At 45.8% G+C, this 20,566-nt stretch overlaps 1 long non-coding RNA gene across 1 annotated transcript; it reads left to right on the top strand.

The window, feature by feature from the left end:
- The first annotated feature begins 163 nt into the window (after positions 1 to 163).
- On the top strand, positions 164 to 16,104 carry LOC132383057 (uncharacterized). Its single transcript, XR_009508535.1, has 2 exons — positions 164 to 8,542; positions 15,031 to 16,104. It is a non-coding gene; the product is annotated as an uncharacterized LOC132383057 (long non-coding RNA).
- The last annotated feature ends 4,462 nt before the right edge of the window (positions 16,105 to 20,566 follow it).

Raw genomic sequence — 20,566 nt, forward strand, 5'->3', positions numbered from 1 at the left:
GAGGCCAAGGTCTTAAAGCTTATTGTGTAGCTTTGAACGGATGATAGTATTGCGTGTCGAGCTATAGTCAGTGAAAAGCATACTGATGTACGCGTCTTTGCTGTCCAGATGTTCTAGGGTTGAGTGAAAAGCCCTTGCGTCTTGCATCTGCTGTTGACCTGTTGTGCCGGTAGGCAAATTGGAATAGATGCAAGTCACTTCTCAGGCATGAGTTTCATGTTTCATCACCAACCACTCCCTGAAGCACTTCATTACAGTGGATGTAAGTCCTGTTGGATGGTGGTCATTGAGGCAGGTTACCATGTTCTTCTTGGGTATCAATATAATTTAAGCCTGCTTGAAACACCAATATAATTTAAGCCTGCAGAATCCCGAAGTGAAAGGTTAAAGGTGACAGTGAATAATCCAGCCAGTTAATGAGCACAGGTCTTGGGTACTCAGCCAAGTACACCCTCTGGACTGGATGCTTGCTGTGAGTTGACCCTCCTGAAGGATGCTGTCACGTCAGCTCAGGGACTGCAATCACAGGGCCATGAGGGGCTGTTCATGAAGATTCCTCAATGTTTTAATGATCAAAGTGAGCATAAAAAGCATTGAGCTTGTCTGGGAGCAAAGGCTTGTTGTCACTTAAGTCGTTAGGTTTCAATTTGTAGGAGGTGATAGCATTCAAGTCTTGCTACAGCTGTCGAGCATCCTCAGTGATTCACGTTTACTGCTGAATTTCCACTTTGCTCTTGAACCTCTTGTATTTTACTTGGTCGCCAGACCTGAATGCCACTGATCTGGCCCTCAGCAGATTGTGGATCTTGTGGCTTCTGGATGGGGAAGACTCTGAATGATTTTGTGGGGAAACACTCATCTATGACTGTTTTTTAGAAAGTCATGGTGTGTTCATTCAGATAACCTGATGAGTCCTTGAACACGGCCCGTCCACTGACATAAGCAATGCCATAGCCACTTCTCTCCCTTGGTGAATGCAAACACAAAGTACTCATTTAGTCATTGGGGCACCTATTGTATAATGCCGTCAGAGTGACTGCACCTTTCTTATTTCTAAGCTCTTCTCAGTGGATGAGCCCTCCAGTGTGTCATCCTGAGTGCAGCTGTGGTTTCCCTATTAGTAATGCAACTCTCCACCTCTTTTACCCCCATTACATCAAAATCATCGAAGCCTGAGAACATTAAGCTACCACTCCTATCTCCCCCGCAACCGAGCATTTGTAATGGCCGCAACATCATGGTTCCATGTACTGATACAGAATCTTAAGTTCACCGGCTTTACCCAAATTACTTGAATAGAAATAAACATTCTTCAACCCATCAGTCCCACCATGTCATTAACCTGTCCCTGCCTGTCCTTCCTTTCAAGCTCAATGGTCGTAACATTAACCCTTAACGCTTGCTGACGTACTGCTCAGATTCCCATCCCATCCCGCAGCCTCTCTAGGTGGCTTCAAACTTAAATCACCTCGAGTTTTATCAGGGCTCATTGATGTCACATTCAAGTAGTGGTTAGCACAATGCTCTGCAGTGCAGGCGACCTAGGTTCATTTCCCACCATTGACCTGTAGGAGTCTGTACGTTCACTCTCTGACTGCACGAGTTCCCTCCCACATACCGAATAGTAGGTTAATTGGTCTTTGTTAATTTCCTGTGATAAGACTGGGATTAAATTGGGGGATTACTGAGCTCGAAGGGTCAGAAGGGCCTATTCCATGCAGTATCAATAAAATAAATAAATGCATCAAGTTTTGCCTTAATGGCAAGAACAGTCATGTCAGGAATTCAGCTGTCTGGTTCATGTTTGGAGAAAGGTTGCAATGAAGAGCGAATCTAAATAGTTTTGGTGTAATCGGAACCAGGCATCGATGAGCGGATGAATAATTTCCATTTGATGGTACTTGATGACGCCTCCCATCACCTGCTGACGAATGAGAGTGAATGGACTAGGTCGTAAACAGCCAAGTTAAATTTATTGTGAGCAGGATGCACCTGAGCAATTTTCCACTTTGGTGGGTGGCTGCTTCTCTTGCTGGAACAGTGTGTCTAGAGATTCAGCTTATTTTGGAAGCGCAGTACAGCTGGGATGATGACTGAACACACTGCCCTCTGCTGCTCCTTGATGTCTTGTGGGGTTAACGGAATGGACTGAAAATGTGTGTGTGTGTGAGAGAGAGAGAGGGTGGCAATTGCAGGAAGAAACCAAAACGGATCATCTATTTACCACTTGTGGTCAAACATATCTGAAAACCCTTCAGCTATGCCTTTTGTGTACAAAAGCTGGGCTCCTCCATTGCTGCAGTTGGAAAAGTTCTCTAGCAGTTTACAGCAGCCAAGTAATCTACCAGCCTGGATTCCGGAGTGTGGGAGGCAACCAGAGCACCCGAAAGAAATCAGTGTGGCCACAGGGAGAACATGCAAACTTCCACAAAGGTCGAGCCCAAGGTTGCTGGACTCTACCAGTGCTGCACTGTGCTGGCAGCTTCCTTAGGTGCTGATCTGATCACTTGAATTTAGTTGGAGGGGTGATTTTAACACATTATTTGGAAGAGTAGAACAACCATTAACAGGGTTTCCCTTCCTCTGCCACTGACACAGCCCTCACCCGCACCTCCTCCTTTTCCCAAACATCCGTGTCACCCCATCTTCCCACTGCCTCAACAGTCTCTTGCCCTTACCTACGACTCCATGAACCTCTGCATCCAACACATCATCCTCTGCCATCTCCAAAGGGCTCCTACCAAGCGTATATTTACCTCCCCCGCCCCATTTTCTGCAGGGATCGCTCGCTGCAAGATTCCCGTGTCCATTCATTCCTCCTGACAATTATTCCTGAAAGTGGACAACCTGCCCATTCACCTCCATTCAGAGGCCCCAAGCAGTCCTTCCAGGTGAGGCAACACTTCACCTGTGACTCTGCTGAGATCATTTACTGTGTCTGGTGCTCCCAGTGTGGCCTCTTCTGCACCAGTGAGGCTCCTCGTAAACTGCTTCATCAAGCACCTCTGCTCCATCCACCAAAAACAGAACGTCCTGCCGGTTCAGCATTTTAATTTTGATTCCTGTTCTCCTTCCTCTTGTGCCACAATGAGGCCACCCTTGGGATGGAGGAGCAACACCTTATATTCCGTGCGGGTAGCCTCCTACCTGATGGCGTGAATATTGATTTCTCCTTCTGGTAAAAACAATACCCTCTCTGCTCCCCCTTCTAATATCCCCACTCAGGCTTCTTACCTCTTCTCACTTGCCTATCACCTCCCTTAGCACCCCTCCTCCTTCCCTTTCTCCTATGGTCCACTCTCCTATCTTCACCTAGCTTCACCTATCATCCTCTAGCTATCCTCCTTCCCCCCCCCCCCAATTTCTTATTCTAGTATCTTCCCCCTAGTAGAAGAATCTCAGCCTGAAACATCAACAATTTGTTCATTTCCATAGATGCTGCCTGACCTGCTGAGATCTTGCAGCATTTTATGTGTGTTGTTTTGGAGATGAATGAAGAATTATTTCCTCTCGGGGTGAAGTGATAACCCTGTGCTTTTTGGAATTATAAAACTAAGGTAGGAACATGAAAAGTCAGCCATGATCCAAATAAATTTTGGAACAAAGCCAAGCAGCTTTTTCTTTCTAATGGGGCATTGCTACTGAGCAAGATGGCAGTGTAAGCTGGATTTATGTGGGAAAATTCCCATTCACTGCCTAATTATTGAGTCAGACTGTGTCCGGGAGTACTGACTGCCTCTGAAATCAGTCCTCACATCTGCCACAGCTGAATAATCTGCCGTCAGGTTTGCTCACACTCCAAGCAGGGCTGAGCAGTTCCAGTTGATTAAACGCACTGACGCGTTTTAATATATGTTGGCATCTGGCCAGTGCAATGACCTTCCAACCTGTGACCTCCATAAACGAGGAAAAAGTGACTCCTCTGCCAACCGGAATGTCAAAATAACATCTTCACATTCACAATTAACACATTTATCATGCTGCTTTCCCCCGCCGAATCACATCACCGAATCGATAACAGGAACACTGCTTCCAGACAAAGGAGGCCTTAAAACTGCTTCAGGCTGGCAAGATTGGAAGTTCAGACATGTAAGGCTGCTGAAGAGGTTGGATGCAAAGCAGCTCCCTCCTGCTCAAGAGAGCAAATGCTCATGGGTTTGCCAGGAACACCTTAATCAGACGCACAGCTCAGGGCTGAAGAAACTTGGCCTGAGTCTGATCTGAAAGACCACAAACAGCAGGATGATTTTCCAATACTGTGTAGGCAGCCTCAGCTATTCAGCTGCAGTCCCTGTTCCTGCCCGTGATTATAGCCTGTGTAGTGCAATCGGCATCAACGCAAACCCTACCTGTTGCGGTCTACTCAATCACGTTTATTATCTCTGATGTAAGTTATGGAATTTGTTGCTTTGCAGCAGCAGTACCAAGCAAAACAAAAAAAAAAATTACTACATTACAAGAATAAATAGTGCAAAGGAGGAATAATGAGGTAGTGTTTATGGGTTCATGGATTGTTCAGAAATTTGAGAAAACTCTTCCTAAATTGTTGAGCCTGGGTCTTCAGGCTCCTGTACCTCCTCACTGATGCTGGTAATGCAAAGAGGCCATGTTCTGGATGGTCCAGGTCCTTAATGATGGCTTTCGCCTATTTGAAACACTGACTTTTGAACAAGGGTTCCTAGCCTTTTTTATGCCATGGACCCCCCACCTGTAACCGAGGGGTTTGTAGACTCCAGGTTTGGAATCCCTCCTTTTGAATTGATGGTAGGGAGGATTGTGCTTCTGATGGAGCTCTCTGAGTCTTCAACCTTCTGCAGTGTCTTACGATCTTGTGCATTGGAGCCTCCATACCAGACTATCTATGATGCAACCAGTCGGAATGCTCTCTGTAGAGATTTGCAAGTTCTTGGTGACGTACCAAATCACCTCAAGCTCCTTGTGAAGTAGAACCACTGGTGTGCTTTGTTCATGATTGCATCGTTATGTTGAGCCCAAGCTAAATACTCTGAGATGTTGATGCCCAGAGACTTCAAGCTGCTCACCCTTTCCACCACTGACCTGTCACTGAGGACTGGTACATTCTCCCAACTTCCCCTTCCTGAGCTCCACAATCTTCTCCCTGGTCTTGCTGATGATGAATGCAAGGTTGCTAGTGCAACACCATTCAACCAGCTGATCTCCCTTGCTCCTGTACACCTTCTCATTGCCATCTGGGATTCTGCCAATAACCGAGGTGTCACCAGCAACTTTATAGGTGCCAAGTCACTGAAGCTGTGCTGAGTGTAGACGGATTAGAGCAGACATCCTTGAGCTGTGTCAGCTGTAATGAGCAACCTAGCAGTCCCTGTTTTTTTTTAAATCCCAGTTCAGTGTGCAGTCCTCAGCTTCCAAGAGTAGCTGATCTTTTTTCAGCTTCTTAGCTTAAGAGTGACATCAGTCAGAAGCACAGACATGGGCTGAGCCGAGCCCTTTCCTTCACAGTGGGCCAACACACTCAACATCTTTAACTAATTCAGCTGTGGTATTGAGACTGACTATATATACTGATAAAGTGATATCCGTATGTGTGAGCTGCAAAGCAAGTACCATTCAGTCCATGTGGCAGCAGATCGAATTGATTGAATGAATGAGTGAATGAGAAGGGGCTTCACGTCGACCAGTATTCCCTTGTGTGTTTGTGCACCGTACTCTTTGGCATTCTTCCCCCCCGACACCTCCTTTCATCCAGTCCACCGTTCACTCCTCACCTCCATTGCCCGATCTACAGCAAAACCTCTGCTCGGAGCCTGCAGGGTCAGGACCTCCAGGCTGGATATTCTACAGAGCGGGCACCATAACATGTCAGTACTGAATGGGATAGTCACCTGTGTTCCCAGTGACCTCGATGGCATTTCACATTGACCCTTGCGGTGATGAGTTTAGAACCTACAGCTGAGGACGGTCGTACAAAGACAGAGAATTTCCATTTTACGTCCTCCTGCCCCTTGACATCGATTCATAACTGAATAAGCCCTTTGGGCTCTGACACACCCCCACGGGGGCTGAGACTGGCTGGGATCCTGTTCCACCATCGGCATTCCAGCATTTTGGTTCCACCTTGTGCAGTTAGGTTGGTTCTTTAATCACGTTCAAGCCCAACACCTCCTTACTTGCCACACCCACATGTCAGCAAGAGACCAGTAGTGGGAAACTCATAAACTAGTTGCTTTGTCGAGCACCTCTGCAGCATCCGCCACAAGTGGGACTTCCTGGGGGGGGGGGGGGGCAAAAATTTTAATTTCCATTCCCATCCCCATCCCGACGTGCCAGTCCATGGCCTCCTTTTGTGCCAAGATGAGGCCACTCTCAGGGTGGAGGAGCAACACCTTGATTCATCCTGGGTAGCTTCCAACCTGATGGCATGAGTATCAATTTCTCCTTCCAGTAAACAATTCCACCCCTCCCTCCTCTATTCCCCACTCTGACCTTTAACTTCTTCTCACCTGCCTATTACTTCTCCCTGCATCCCCTCCTCATTCCCTTTCTCCTATCAGATTCTTTCCTCTCCAGCCCTTTGCCTTTCCCACCCACCTGGCTTCACCTATCACTTTCCAGCTAGCCTCTTACCCCTCTCCCCCACCTTTTTATTCTGGCATCTTCCCCCCTTCTCAGTCCTGAAGAAGGGTCTCAGCCCAAAACATTGACTCTTTTCCACAGATGCTGCCCAGCCTGCTGAGCTCCTCCAGCATTTTGTGCGTGTGTTGCTTTGGATTCCCTGCATCTGCAGAGTCACTTGTGCTTAAGAAAGTCTCTCCTTGAACTCTGAAACACTTTTGCGGTGGCTGACAGCAGTATGCTTCATGTGGGTCATTGACTGACAGACAAAGTTCAAAGTCACCATGCACCACCTGAGATTCACTTCCTTGCTATCACCGCAAATACAAATTTGCATTAGAATAAATGAAAATCTGCTCACAGCAAAGACGGGAAAATTATCAATGTGCAAGGGGCATCAAGATTTGCAGATACACAAAGAAAAATAAATAAATAGTAAATATTGAGAACAAGTCGTGGAGTCCATAGGTTGTTGAGGTTCAGTGTCAGGGTGAGTGAAGTTTGGTTCAGCAGCCTGATAGTTGAGGGGTAATAACTGTTCCTGAACTTGATGGTGTGAGTCTGAGGCTCCTGCATCTCCCTCCCGCTGGCAGCTGGCAAAAAGGAGCATGGGCTGGATGGTGAGGGTTCTTTCATGATGGATTTCCTGCGACAACACTCCTTGTCGATGTGCTCAGTGGTGGGGAGGGCTTTACCTGTGATGGGCTGGGCCGTATCCACTACTTTTTGTAGCACTTTCCATTCAAGGACAGTGGTGTCCCCATACCAGACTGTGATGCAGCCAGTCATTATATGCTCCACCACACATCTGTAGAAGTTTGTCAGAGCTTTAGATGACAAGCCAAATATACGGAAACTTCTAAGAAAGTTAAGAGGCAGGAAAGTGGTGACCCAGATTGCAGCTAGCAGTTTTGATTAGTTTTCAGAGAATCATAGACGGATGCAGGACAGAAACTGGCTCTTCAGCCCATTGTGTCTCTGGCATCCATTTCCATTAAAATAGTGTTAATCCCACTTCTTAATTCTCACCACATTTTTATCAACTTCCTCCGCTGTCCCAGATCAGGGGTTCCCAATCTTTAATACCAGGGACCAAGGGGTCTGTGGACCCCAAGATGTGAACCCCTGCCCCAAATTTACCACATACCTACCCTCTAAGAACAATTTAGGGTGGCCAATTTACACAGCTCTGGGATGCCGGAGGAAATGAGCATGCAGGGGAAACATACGCGGTCACAGAAAGAGCAATAAACTCCACACAGACAGTGCCAGCAAGTCTGGTGCTGAGAGGCAGGAGTTCTGATAACTGCCTCATTATCCTGGAGAATAGGCCCTGCAGACAGCCATGGAGACCCCTGTATCACTGACTACATTGAAACGGGCCAGGTTTGTTGGCCCAACTTCTGTCACTGCTGTGCAAGATACAGGCGGAGGAATGCTGACTACCAGAACTGTAACCACATTAAGTAATGGGATTGCTATGTGCACTTACTCCTCTGTTCTAACTTTCTCTACTCCTTGTGATACCGAGTCCTGCTGACGCAGATCTATACTTTTACAGGCACTCTGCCACCCGGAGATGGGTCCAGCAGCTCGGACTGAACCCCCCCCCCTAACTCAATCCACTCCCCTCACCGCAAAAAAAACAAAAAACACAACGCCACGCCAGATGCAAGCAGCTTGGTAGAGTAACAGCCATCAACACAGTGTTGTAATGACATGGTGAGCAGCAAACTTTGATCTGAATCCAGCTTAATTGTAGTTGTGTCAGGGTGTGTCAATATTAGCCTGGCTGGCTAACAGCCCATCCCTGCTTGCTTTAGTACACAGAGTGTGGCACAGGAGCCCCACCTATATACACCAGAGAGGTTTCTTGTCCCGAAGAACATGAGTGACCCAATTCTGTTTCCATGGTACCTGCAGCTTCCTCTGGGCTTGCCCTGACAAGGTCAGAATTCTGAAAATTGCTTTTGTTTTGTGGTGGGATTTGAACACCCAGCCCTGAAGTTTTGACAGCAGTATCTAGAAGAGGCCCGATGAAGGATCTCAGCCTGAAACGTCAACTGTTTATTCATCTCAATAGGTGCTGCCTGACCTGCTGAGCTTCTCCAGCATTCTTTCCTGCATCTGCAGAATCTCCTCTGTTTAGTTTCCTAGTCTGTTTTTTGTGCTTCATCAGATCAGGAGTAACTATTATTTTGTTTTCCTTCACACTTGTGTACAGGAAATTATTCCAAACAATCTTGAATCTTTCCATTCCTGACATTCACTGCTGCAGCTCCAGTAACTTAAGCTGCGTTGGTGCAGAGGCTCTGGAATGTTTTTCCAAATCCTCTTAAAATTTTCCCCCTTTGAACCCCCATTAAAAGCCATCTGACCTTACATTTGATCTTTCAGCAGGACTTGGTATCAGATTATGCTTCTTTTTAATTTCAAAAGCATGCTTTAGATTATATGCAGTAAACACAAGCAATACGTCTTTCTCGACATTCACTGTAGTAACAGCGCATGATGCTTCCTCATTAAACTCTGCATCCATGTCTGAGAGACAGGGTACCCAAGGCTCAGCTCCTCAATGCTAATGACAACAGGACCCTAGACTGTGATCCTTCCCCCTGGAGCCTTTGTGGTGATAAGACCAAGCTTCAGTGCGTCCCACAGCACCTAGTCCTACATCTTTGATCGTGCTCCCGTGAAGAATTTTGGAATACATATTATTTTTAATTTGCATTTCTGTGGCTGCTTTTATAACCCTTGGCTAAATCCAAAACTATTTACAGCCCATTAGAAATGTGATAGGGAATAATTTATAGTTTAAAGGAGTGGGAAAAACGCAAACTGTTGTGAATCACAAATCCATTCTTGTTTAAGATCGTAATGACCAACGCCTTTTAAAAATAATTCTCATCTGCCCTGGTTCTGTTGTGAAATTCCTTGAACAAAACTCCTTGAATCATCTGTCAGAATCAGTTGCCCCTTATTTGCTCTGCCCAACCCCCTGGTGCGAAACTTAAAGCCACAGAGAACAAGGAGGCGGTGTACAGCTTCAATCAGTAAATGGGCCAATTGTTTTGAGATATCTGCAGTTCATAGTTTAACTTCCCTGATCTACACCTACCTTGAAGCCTTGGTTCAAATTACATTGGAATGAGTGTAATAAAACCAGCTGCTGCTCTCTGACCCTGCAAAACAGCTGGGCCAGACCCTGGGTGACTCTTGTCCTAAATTAACTGACCATTTAAAAAAGCCTTCAGGAATGCAACAAAGTTTGGAATTTACAGCTGCCCTCTGTCTGCACTTCGGCCTCCGGTTGCTAAGCAGCAAGAGCAAGATTGCCGCAATTCAGAATGAGAGTCATTAGTCTGTGGCCTTGAAATTAACCCCTTTAAGTATTTAATATTAAGCATTTAAGCTGGCGTTTTGAAAAAAAGAAAAGTTTAAGTGTTGCTTGACAAGGAAAGCTGAGCTAAGGGTGAGCGGCAGCCTTGTGATTTTCACATAGGTTGGGTCACTTGAAAGGTTTGAAGACGTTAAGTGGATCATTGCAGTTCAAAGAACTGGCAGGCACATATTTTAGAATCAATGTATGGTGTAGACACAATGTTTTCCAGTCAATATTGTTCATTTTCTGCTTTTCAATGGAAGCCTGTGCCTAAGGGGCAATGGGTTTATCACACCGCCTGCCCAGGAGGAGGCACTTTTGTGGTTGTTGACTTATCGTGACGATCCACCACTGTCCCTCTGAACTGATCAGTGAATTCCAGTTAACTGGGACACATCCGGACCCGTAGATTTTGGCCCAATTAAGCGGCTGCTCCAATTAGCTAAAGTTTTATGGAAATAGTTTTTTAAAAAAAGTATGTAAAGATTACCTTTTAATTGAGTAACAAGTTGTGTATTTAAATGAAATACAGAACAAATAAGAACATTACCAATACTACTACAGTACTATGAAACTGCATTGGTTTCTAATAGTTATCAACAGAGGATATGCTACTGTGTTTTGATTGACTGTGAACGTACCAGTGCCTTCATATAATGCTATCGACAATTGCATCTTCCAAATCTTCATTTTCATTGTAACATTCATGTTGTTTGTTGATACCTTCAAATCCTTTGTGGTTCCTGACTTGTTGAATTAGTGAAATTGCTTCATCTTCACTACCCTCAGTTTCTGGCATCTCCAAGCCTGAATGCTTGAAACCACAGTGATTAAAACTGTTCCGGATTGTCTTACTGCTTATTTCTCACCAACTATCAGTAACAAAAATCACTTTTTTAAAAATACAAACATACACAACTGATACTATTTAAAAACTGTTTGCTCTAAGCACGGTGCAGAGTCTAACTAGTGTAAGCACTAGTGTAGTGTCAAAACAAAAGAGATGGTTGTTGACTTCAGGAGGGCCTGGTTCGGAAATTGCACCATCTCGGATCGCAAGACCCTGCAGCGGATAGTGAGGTCAACTGAGAAGATCATCGGGGTCTCTCTTCCCGCCATCACGGACATTTACACTACACGCTGCATCCGCAAAGGAAACAACATTATGAAGGACCCCATGCACCCCTCATACAATCTCTTCTCCCTCCTGCCATCTGGGAAAAGGCTCCGAAGCATTCAGGCTCTCAGGGCCAGACTATGTAACGGTTTTTCCCCCCAAGCTATCAGACTCCTCAATACCCAAAGCCTGGACTGACACCTTCCCTATTGTCCTGTTTATTACTTATTGTATTGCCTGCACTGTTTTTGTGCACTTTATGCAGTCCAGTGTAGGTCTGTAGTCTAGTGTAGCTTTCTCTGTTTTTTTTTACGTAGTTCAGTCTAGTTTTTGTACTGTGTCATGTAACACCATGGTCCTGAAAAAAGTTGTCTCATTTTTACTAAGCACTGTACCAGCAGTTATGGTTGAAATAACAAAAAAAGTGAATTGACTTGAACTGTCACACATGTGCAACATCTCCTGTCCCAATTAAGGGGCAGTGTCCCAAATACACCAAGGGAATCCCAGCTGCGTTATCAATTAGTTTTTGTTCTTTAAGAGTTGTCCCGATGGCCCAACTAATTGGATTCCATTGGTTCAGCGCTATACCCTGCCCTCTGTTTGTGAATCTTTCTGAATCCTGTCAGTATTGAAACAGATAAAGATTGAAACATATAAGGTTATTAAGGGATTGGACACACTAGAGGCAGGAAACGTGTTCCTGATGTTGGGGGAGTCTAGAATCAGAGGCCACAATTTAAGAATAAGGGGTAGGACATTTAGAATAGAGTTCAGGAAAAACATTTTCACCCAGAGAGTTGTAGATCTATGGAATGCTCTGCCTCAGAAGGCAGTGGAGGCCAATTCTCTGGATACTGTCAAGAGAGAGTTAGATAGAGCTCTTAAAGATAATGGAGTCAAGGGATTTGGGGAGAAGGCAGGAACGGGGTAGCTTGAAGGGCTGAATGGCCTACTCCTGCACCTATTGTCTGAAGGGTATTAAGGCATATGTAAGGTACAGGGGGTATGACAAGTTGTTTGCAGCATTGAGAGATTCTCAACTGAGTGGACAGAATAACGAGTGCAGTCATTTAAAACTGAGGAGTGAGGAATTTTGCAGAGGATAATGAATCCCTGATATTCACTAACCCAGAGAGCTGTAGAGGTTGTGTCACTGGAGGAACTTAATGAGGGAGTGGATACATTTTTGAAAGACTGGAGAACCATTGGTTATTTAGAACTGGGATAGAAGTTGAGACCTGGGGCTGATCAGCCATGATCAAACTGAATGACAGGACAGGTTTGAGGGGCCAAGTGGCCTCCTTCTGATCTTTTTGCCTTGTGTGACCTCCATTCTTGCTCATTGTTTGACATCCAGCATGGGAACAGAGCTTTCGGTGCACTGGGTCCACGCCAATCATCAACAACCAATTTCCACTATTCCCATCAACTTTTAAGATTCAGGATTCTTTATCAAACGCTCATTGAAACATAGAACGAATTGTGTCATTTGTGTTAATAACCTACACACCTGAGGGTGTAATGAGTGGGGGGCAGCCCACAAGTGTCACCTCACACTCTGCCAACTTCCCCCTATATTCTACCACCCACCGACACACTAAAGGTAACTTGCAGCAGCCAGTTAACTGAGCAATTCACACAGCTTTGGGAAGTGAGGGTACGCTGGCCACTCCGAGGAAATCCACATGGTCACAGAGAGAGCGCTGGAACTCCACACAGGCAGCAGCACCCAAGGTCAGGACTGACCCCGTGTCTCGAGCTGGGACGCAGCAGTTTCATTAATTGTGACACCCGGCCGTTCATGAGCATTCATATAACAATTACAGCACGGAAACAGGCCATCTCGGCCCTTATGGTCCATGCTGAACGCTTACTCTCACCCAGTCCCACCGACCTGCACTCAGCCCATAACCCCCCATTCCTTTCCTGTCCGTATACCTAACCAATTTTTTTTTTAAATGACAGTATCGAACCTGCCTCTACCACTTCTACTGGAAGCTCATTCCACACAGCTACACTCTCTGAGTAAACAAGTTCCCCCTCATGTTACCCCTAAACTTTTGCCCCTTAATTCTCAACTCATGTCCTCTTGTTTTAATCTCTCCTGTTCTCAATGGAAAAACCTATCCACATCAATTCTATCTAACCATCTCATAATTTTAAATACCTCTATCAAGTCCCCTCTCAATCTTCTACGCTCCAAAGAATAAAGACCTAACTTGTTCAACCTTTCTCTGTAACTTAGGTGCTGAAACCCAGGTAACATTCGAGTAAATCTTCTCTCTACTTCCTCTATTTTGTTGACATCCTTCCCATAATTCGGTGACCAAAACTGTACACAATACTCCAAATTCGGCCTTACCAATGCCTTGTACAATTTCAACATTACATCCCAACTCCTATACTCAATGCTCTGATTTTTGAAGGCCACCATACCAAAAGCTTTCTTCACCACCCTATCCACATGAGATTCCACCTTCAGGGAACTATGCACCATTATTCCTAGATCATTCTGTTCTGCTGCATTCTTCAATGCCCTACCATTTCTGTCAGAAATTTGACTGAAAAAGCAACTGTTGAAATAATCCAGCAGGAGGTGGTGGTGACGGGCTGTGAACACAAGCGATTACAAAAGGCACACAATCACATAATCATGAAAATCAGAGCTTTATTCACATCACATCAAGGCAAGGTTGAAAGGAGGGCAGGGCAGGCAACTCAACACTTTCAGGTGTGACAGGGAGGAAAGGATGGGGATGTGAAAGACCAAGGGGTGCTAGTGAGGGAGAATATCCGGGAAGGCTCAGAGGTTGGTCCATTGTTGTGCTGATGAGGGAAGAAAAACATCCTGGAAGACTCTTCAAATAAATGGAGCTGAGGAACAAAAAGTGAGATTCATTTCAGTCCCGATGAAGGGTCTCGGCCCAAAATGTCGACTATTTATTCCTTTTCATAAACGCTGCCTGGCATGCGGAGCTCCTCCAGCATTTTGTATGCGTTACTCTGGATTTCTAGCATCTGCAGAATCTCTTGGGTTTGGTGATATAAATTTGATGGAATTTTACTACAGGCTTCTTAACAATGATTAAGAGATGAAGGACTAGATACGTAAACAAATTACAGAGAGGTGCAAGAATAATAGCATTTTATTAGGGATTTAAACTTTCCCTGTATTAACGGGATTGGTATGGTGTGAAAGGTTCAAAGGAAGAGGTTTTGAGGCAGTTGAAGGGGCTGTTATGAATATAGTTATCGGATAAGCTACTTACAAGTAGGTCTATGTCTGATATTGAGGTGAACTGTAGGGAGAACATCCAGGGAATCTTGGATTTCAAAGAATATCAAGCACTGGATAAAAAAGGGGGGAAAGCAGGCAACAAATGTGGAGAATTGACACAGGTGACCTTTTGTAAGTGTAGAAGTGTAGGGGGTAATATTGAAAGAAAGTGGGGAGGGGACAGAAGGGGCCCAAGTTACCATTAGTTGACTAGATCAGGGAAAAACAAAAGCATTTTATTTTGGGGGTAGAGGGTTATGGAAATCAGTGCACAGAGCCAGGTTATGAGAGCAAGCTCTTAAACGAATATACTTCAATGTGGGGAAGGCCATTATACTTGGAGAATTCAAGGAGGGGAAAGGTAAAATTTTAAAACATGTTAGCATAAAAAGGTATTAGATACCTTAGACCTAAAAGTGGATAAATTACAGGCTGCTCTGGGAGGCAATTCCCCACAACCTTGTCATGTTTGGAGGCTGGCGTGCCTCAATGATCCAGAGGGCCTGTAGTCGGCTAGCGGTGCTGAACTGAACTAAATCAAATACTCCTGGACTCCTGGTTTGATGTTGATATTCTAAGTGTTCTTCACTCGCATTTTGCCGTTTGCACGATAGTTTTTCCCTCGCGCATTGGGTGCTTGATGATTTTTCTGAGCAGGTTCCATGGTGTTTCTCTGTCTTGTGGGTGGCCTGCAGGAAGATGAACCTCAGAGCTCCATTCTGAATCACAAGCAAGAGAAAATCTGCAGATGCTGGAAATCCAAAGCAACACACACAAAGTGCTGGAGGAACTCAGCAGGCCAGGCAGCATCTATGGAAAAGAATACAGTCCACATTTCGGGCCGAGATTCTTCAACAGGACTGTATTCTGTATACAGACTTCGATAATAAATGTACTTTGCATCTTTGAATATCCATGATGGTGGGGAGGGTTGTGCCCATGTTGGATCTGGGTGAGTCTACAACCCTCTACAGTACTTTGTGATCCTGTGTCTCTGGAGGCTTCACAGTGATGCAACCGGACAGAACGCTCTCCAGCTTACATCTATAGAAATCTGTAAGACTTTCTGGTGAGGTACCAAATCTCTTTAGGCTCCTAATGAAGGCTGCTGGACATGTGGGCTGAAGAACCTGTTTCAGACTCTGTGTGTGACTCTTATGATTCTATAAATTCAAAATAAACATGAGATGCAAGAATTTTAAACCAAAAAAACTTAAGCTATTCAAAATGAACGATCATTTATTAACTCAATAATACATGTGTACAATGTCCTGTGTATGTTACTCAAAATGGGTTTTTTGGTTTGTTAAGAGTAGGAATGCTTCTTTGATAAGTGTTTCTCTCGCAGTTTTTTTGCTTTATACTTGTTGATATGGTAATTGTATTCATTTGTTAACCAATGGGGAATGTTATTTTGTCTTGTGAGGCTGGGAACTTGGGGGAGGGGTTTTTCACGGGCTTTTGGGAGAGATCTGGGAGGAAGACGTCGAGGAAGGTGGACGTGTGCTGCACTGCTCGGAAGATCCCCGGGCGTGTTCCTAGGTGCGAAGACGTGGAGGTCGGAGGCAAGTGACGAGGGGTCGAATGGTTCGATGGTTGAGCTCCAACGATGTGCACTAAACTGACTGAACTTTGATAAGATGGCGCCTTTTTGTTTTTTTCCCTTGTATATATATTGTATTGCCTAATACTCTTTTAATTTTAGTAAACTCTTGGAAGTGTATTTCATAACGGTATTTGTTGTGGGTTTGATACTGTGGGCGGGCGCGAGGCATAAACTCGATTCTCACAGCACCTGCGTGTACGGGAGGTGGGATTGGTGTGTGGCTGGATCTCCTTTTCCCCTAGACATATACCAGCCTGTTGGGTAAGTGTTACACATGCATATCTGTAGACATATGAGAAAACACAATTACATGTCAAGCAATCAGCCCATGATTGAGATATAGGACTCTTTTCTTTACTCTCATTCCCATTAATGTCCCAAACATGAGGAGATCTGCAGATGCTGGAATTTCAAGCAACACACACAAAATACTGGCGGAACCTTGTCTCTTGCAAAAATGCCACCCCCTTCTTGCAATTCCTCCGTCTCCGCCGCATCTGCTCTCAGAATGAGGCTTTTCATTCGACAAAGGAGATGTCTTCCTTTTTTAAACAAAGGGGCTTCCCTTCCTCCACCATCAACACTGCTCTCAGCCCATCCACCCGCCACCCCACTTGGGATAGGGTTCCCCTTGTCCTCACCTACCACCCCACCAGCCTCCGGGTCCAGCATATAATTCTCCGTAACTTCTGCCACCTCCAACGGGATCCCACTACCAAGCACATCTTTCCCTCACCCCTTTTTTGCTCTCTGCAGGGATCGCTCCCGAAACAACTCCCTTGTCCATTGTCCCCCCATCCCTTCCCACCGATTTCCCTCCTGACACTTATCCTTGTAAGCAGAACAAGTGCTACACCTGCCCTTACACTTCCTCCCTCACCACCATTCAGGGCCCCAGACAGTCCTTCCAGGTGAGGCGACACTTCATCTGTGAGTCGGCTGATGTGATATACTGCGTCCGGTGCTCCCAGTGCAGCCTTTTATATATTGGTGAGACCCAACACAGACTGGGAGACCATTTTGCTGAACACCTATGCTCTGTCCGCCAGAGAAAGCAGGATCTCCAGTGGCCACACATTTTAATTCCACATCCCATTCCCATTCTGATATGTCTATCCATGGCCTCCTCTACTGTCAAGATGAAGCCACACTCAGGTTGGAGGAACAACACCTTACATTGTCTGGGTAGCCTCCAACCTGATGGCACAAACACTGATTTCTCTAATTTCTGTTAATGCCCCTCCTCCCCTTTTTACCCCATCCCTTATTAATTCCCCCTCCTCTCTCTCTGCCCATCTCTCTTTGCCTGTTCTCCATTCCCCTCTGGTGCTCCCCCCCCCTTTCTTTCTCCCTAGGCCTCCCGTCCCATGATCCTTTCCCTTCTCCAGCTCTGTGTCCCTTTTGCCAATCACCTTTCCAGCTCTCAGTTTCATCCCACCCCTCCTGTCTTCATTTTGGATTTTCCACTCCCCCTCCTACTTTCAAATCACTTACTACCTCTTCTTTCAGTTATTCCTGACGGAGGGTCTCGGCCCGAAACATTAACTGTACCGCTTCCTATAGATGCTGCCTGGCCTGCTGCGTTCCACCAGCATTTTGTGTGTGTTACAGTAATGTCCCATGTTGGGTTTCGTTTCCACACACCCACCCTCTTTGCCACCATGCCTGAGATACCACTCCTCTCTTTGGTCAGCCTACAGGCTGTTGAACTACAGGGCAGCACTCGACACAGGTATACATTTCATGTCTGAAGAATTATTCAAAAGAGGGAAAACAGAAATCGATCCTGCATTTAGCCTTCTCAGTTACGTGGAGATGCATGAGGCAATAGGCTACTGTGGACCGCAAACCTGAACCATCAGCCCCCTCTCCCTGAGGGAGCTGCTCGACCCGCTGGGAGTTTCCAGCTTTCTGATTCTCTCACACTTACACCAAGCACACGCACACAGAATGCTGGAGCAGGCCAGGCAGCCTCTGTGGAAAAGAGTAAACAGTCGACGGTCCACCCTTCCTCAGGGCTGGAAAAGGAAGGAGTCAGATTAAGGTGGGGAAGGGAGGAAGAAGCACAAGGTGCCAGGAGATAGGTGAAGTTGGAGGGGGGAGAAGATTGAAGTAAAGAGCTGGGAAGTTGAGCGGTGGATGAGATTCAGGGCTGGAGAAGGGGGGGGGGGGATCTGATTGGAGAGGACACTATACAATGGAAGAAATGGAAGGCGGAGGAGCACCAGAGGGAGGTGATGAGCGTGTAAGAAGAGAAGCTGTGAGAGGGGAACAAGTTTTTTTTACTTCAAAAGCTAGGCTACTGCAGCAGGGGAAAGGGGAAATTTCCCTATGATATCCAGAACTCCCATTAAGGGTATGATAGGATGGTCAACAATCAAGAGCAAGCCACCAGGCAGGTCACCTAGCACGATTTAGGCCCACATTGACAATCAACACTTACACTAGTTTAACCTTGTATGCATTCTTTCATTTCCCAGATTCACCCACACCAGGGGAATTTCACAGAGGCCAACTAACCTACCAACTTGCATATCTTTGGGATGTCGGGGGTGGGGGGAAGAGAAGCCACGGTGGCAGGGACAATGGAGGCATCACATCCAAACCCGAATGCAGCCCTTGCTTGCTGCAAGCACTTGGCAGCAGGAGTCTGTGGTGGGGACTTGTGCCAGATGGTCCACTCTGCCCCCCTCGAATTCTGAAACTTTCTCACTGTTGTGACTGACAGCAACAGGCTTCACGTGGGCCATTGACATGTAGTCAGGACACTGGTGACCCCCCCATGTGACCAGTGGTTGATATTAATGATCATAGACTGACTTCTATGACATAGAAGTAGGCCCTTCAAATCTATGCCAACCATCTATATTACTAATATGCTAATTCTACATCAATCCCAGTTTTTATTCTCATCACATCTAATTACCCTCAGATTCTACCAGCACACTAAGGACAATTTAGAGTGACCAGTCTGCACGTCTTTAGGACGTGGGAGGTACTGAAGCAACAGAGGAAACTCACAGACTGGAGTTCAGGGATCAGGACTGAAGCCAGGCCTCTGGTGTCGTCAGGCAGCAGCTCTACTCACTGTGCAACTGAGCATGTTTTCTCACAGGAGGTTTTGATCTGCATTGTGCTGCCTGGAGGAGTTATCAAAGACAGCAACTTCCAAATGAGAGTTAAAATTATTTTTTATGGAAATATTTAGAGGGCTCTGGGGAAAACATTTACTGCAGAGTTGTTCTGAGTGGGTAAAACCTTGCAGGATTCTGAACATCGATACTAAATCACTCTTAGCTTTGTCTGCTCCAAGGCCAGCTGTATGCCATGAAGCCACAGGGATGACCAGCAGTCGGAGACAGGCTGGTGCACCCCTCCATTGCTACAGTCACTACCTTGGGTCCGTGCCAAGACTTAGCCTTTGAGATTAACGTGCATTGTTGCAGCATGATTTATCTTCTGCTTTAACTCTCAGCAGATCAGAAAGTTAAGAGTGTTTGTTCTCTTATCTCACAGAGCCCCAAAAGGCCACACTCCGCCATGACAGTGTAAACAATCACACTCTGAAGGTGAAGGCACTCCCCACCAGCCACGGGGGCCCAGCTTGCAGCGGCTGGAGTTGGCTGATTCAAGTTGGGTTACTGGAAAACATTAACCAAAGTTGTTGTGTACTCTCTTAGTATAAACTCTCAGCAACAGAGACTTGGGTTGAATCCTGATCTCTGGAGCTGTCTGCATGGAGATTACACACTCTCCCTACAAGTTTTCTCCAGGTACTGTACTCCAGTTTCCTCCTACATCCCAAAGACATGCAGATCGGTCACTCTAAAAATTGTCCTTAATGTGTAGGTGATAGTGCAATCTGGGGTTAACTGGATGAGAATAAGAAGTGGGATTCACGTGGTATTAGTGTCAATACATGGTTGATGATTGGAATGGACTTGAAGGGCTGAAAGGCCTGTTCCTGAACTGTATCTCTCCGAATTGATGGTAATTAATCCAAACCACTGGCCACACTGTGGGTCACTGCTAGTCAGTGACCCATGTGAAGCTTGCTGTCAGTCACAACTGTGAGAACGTTTCAGATTTCAAGGGAGAAACCATCTGGCACACATCCAGAACACCGACTCCCACTGGCAAGGGCATGCGGTAAGTAAGGGCTGCACCAGCTTGGAAGCGATGCCCAAAAGAAGACAAATCTTAAGGTTGTGTATAGTGACATAATTGTACTTTGAAAGTTTTGAACATTGAACTCCATTGTCCCTGTGACCATATAGTTTCCCTCCTCCACCCCCCACCCCCAACATCTCAGAAGTGTGTGGATTTTACAGTTGGCTACTGTGAAATGCTCCTGGTGTGAAGGTGACTGGTCGAATCTCCAAAGGGAGTTAATGATTGAAAATGCGACTGAAGTAAGATTAGTGTAAAATTGTGGTTAATGGTTAGGTTAGTGCTCCTGGGCTTGGGGGAAATGATAGAAGGGATGGAATATTGGTGTGGGCTTGTTTCCGCTCACCATGTAGTGATCCTGCTGATAGTGCAGTTTGGCAGGGTGAGGTGTTTCTGCCTGGGGCCGTCACCCTTGTT

The sequence above is a fragment of the Hypanus sabinus genome, chromosome 29 (assembly GCF_030144855.1).
Source record: "Hypanus sabinus isolate sHypSab1 chromosome 29, sHypSab1.hap1, whole genome shotgun sequence".
Taxonomy (NCBI): Eukaryota; Metazoa; Chordata; class Chondrichthyes; order Myliobatiformes; family Dasyatidae; genus Hypanus; species Hypanus sabinus.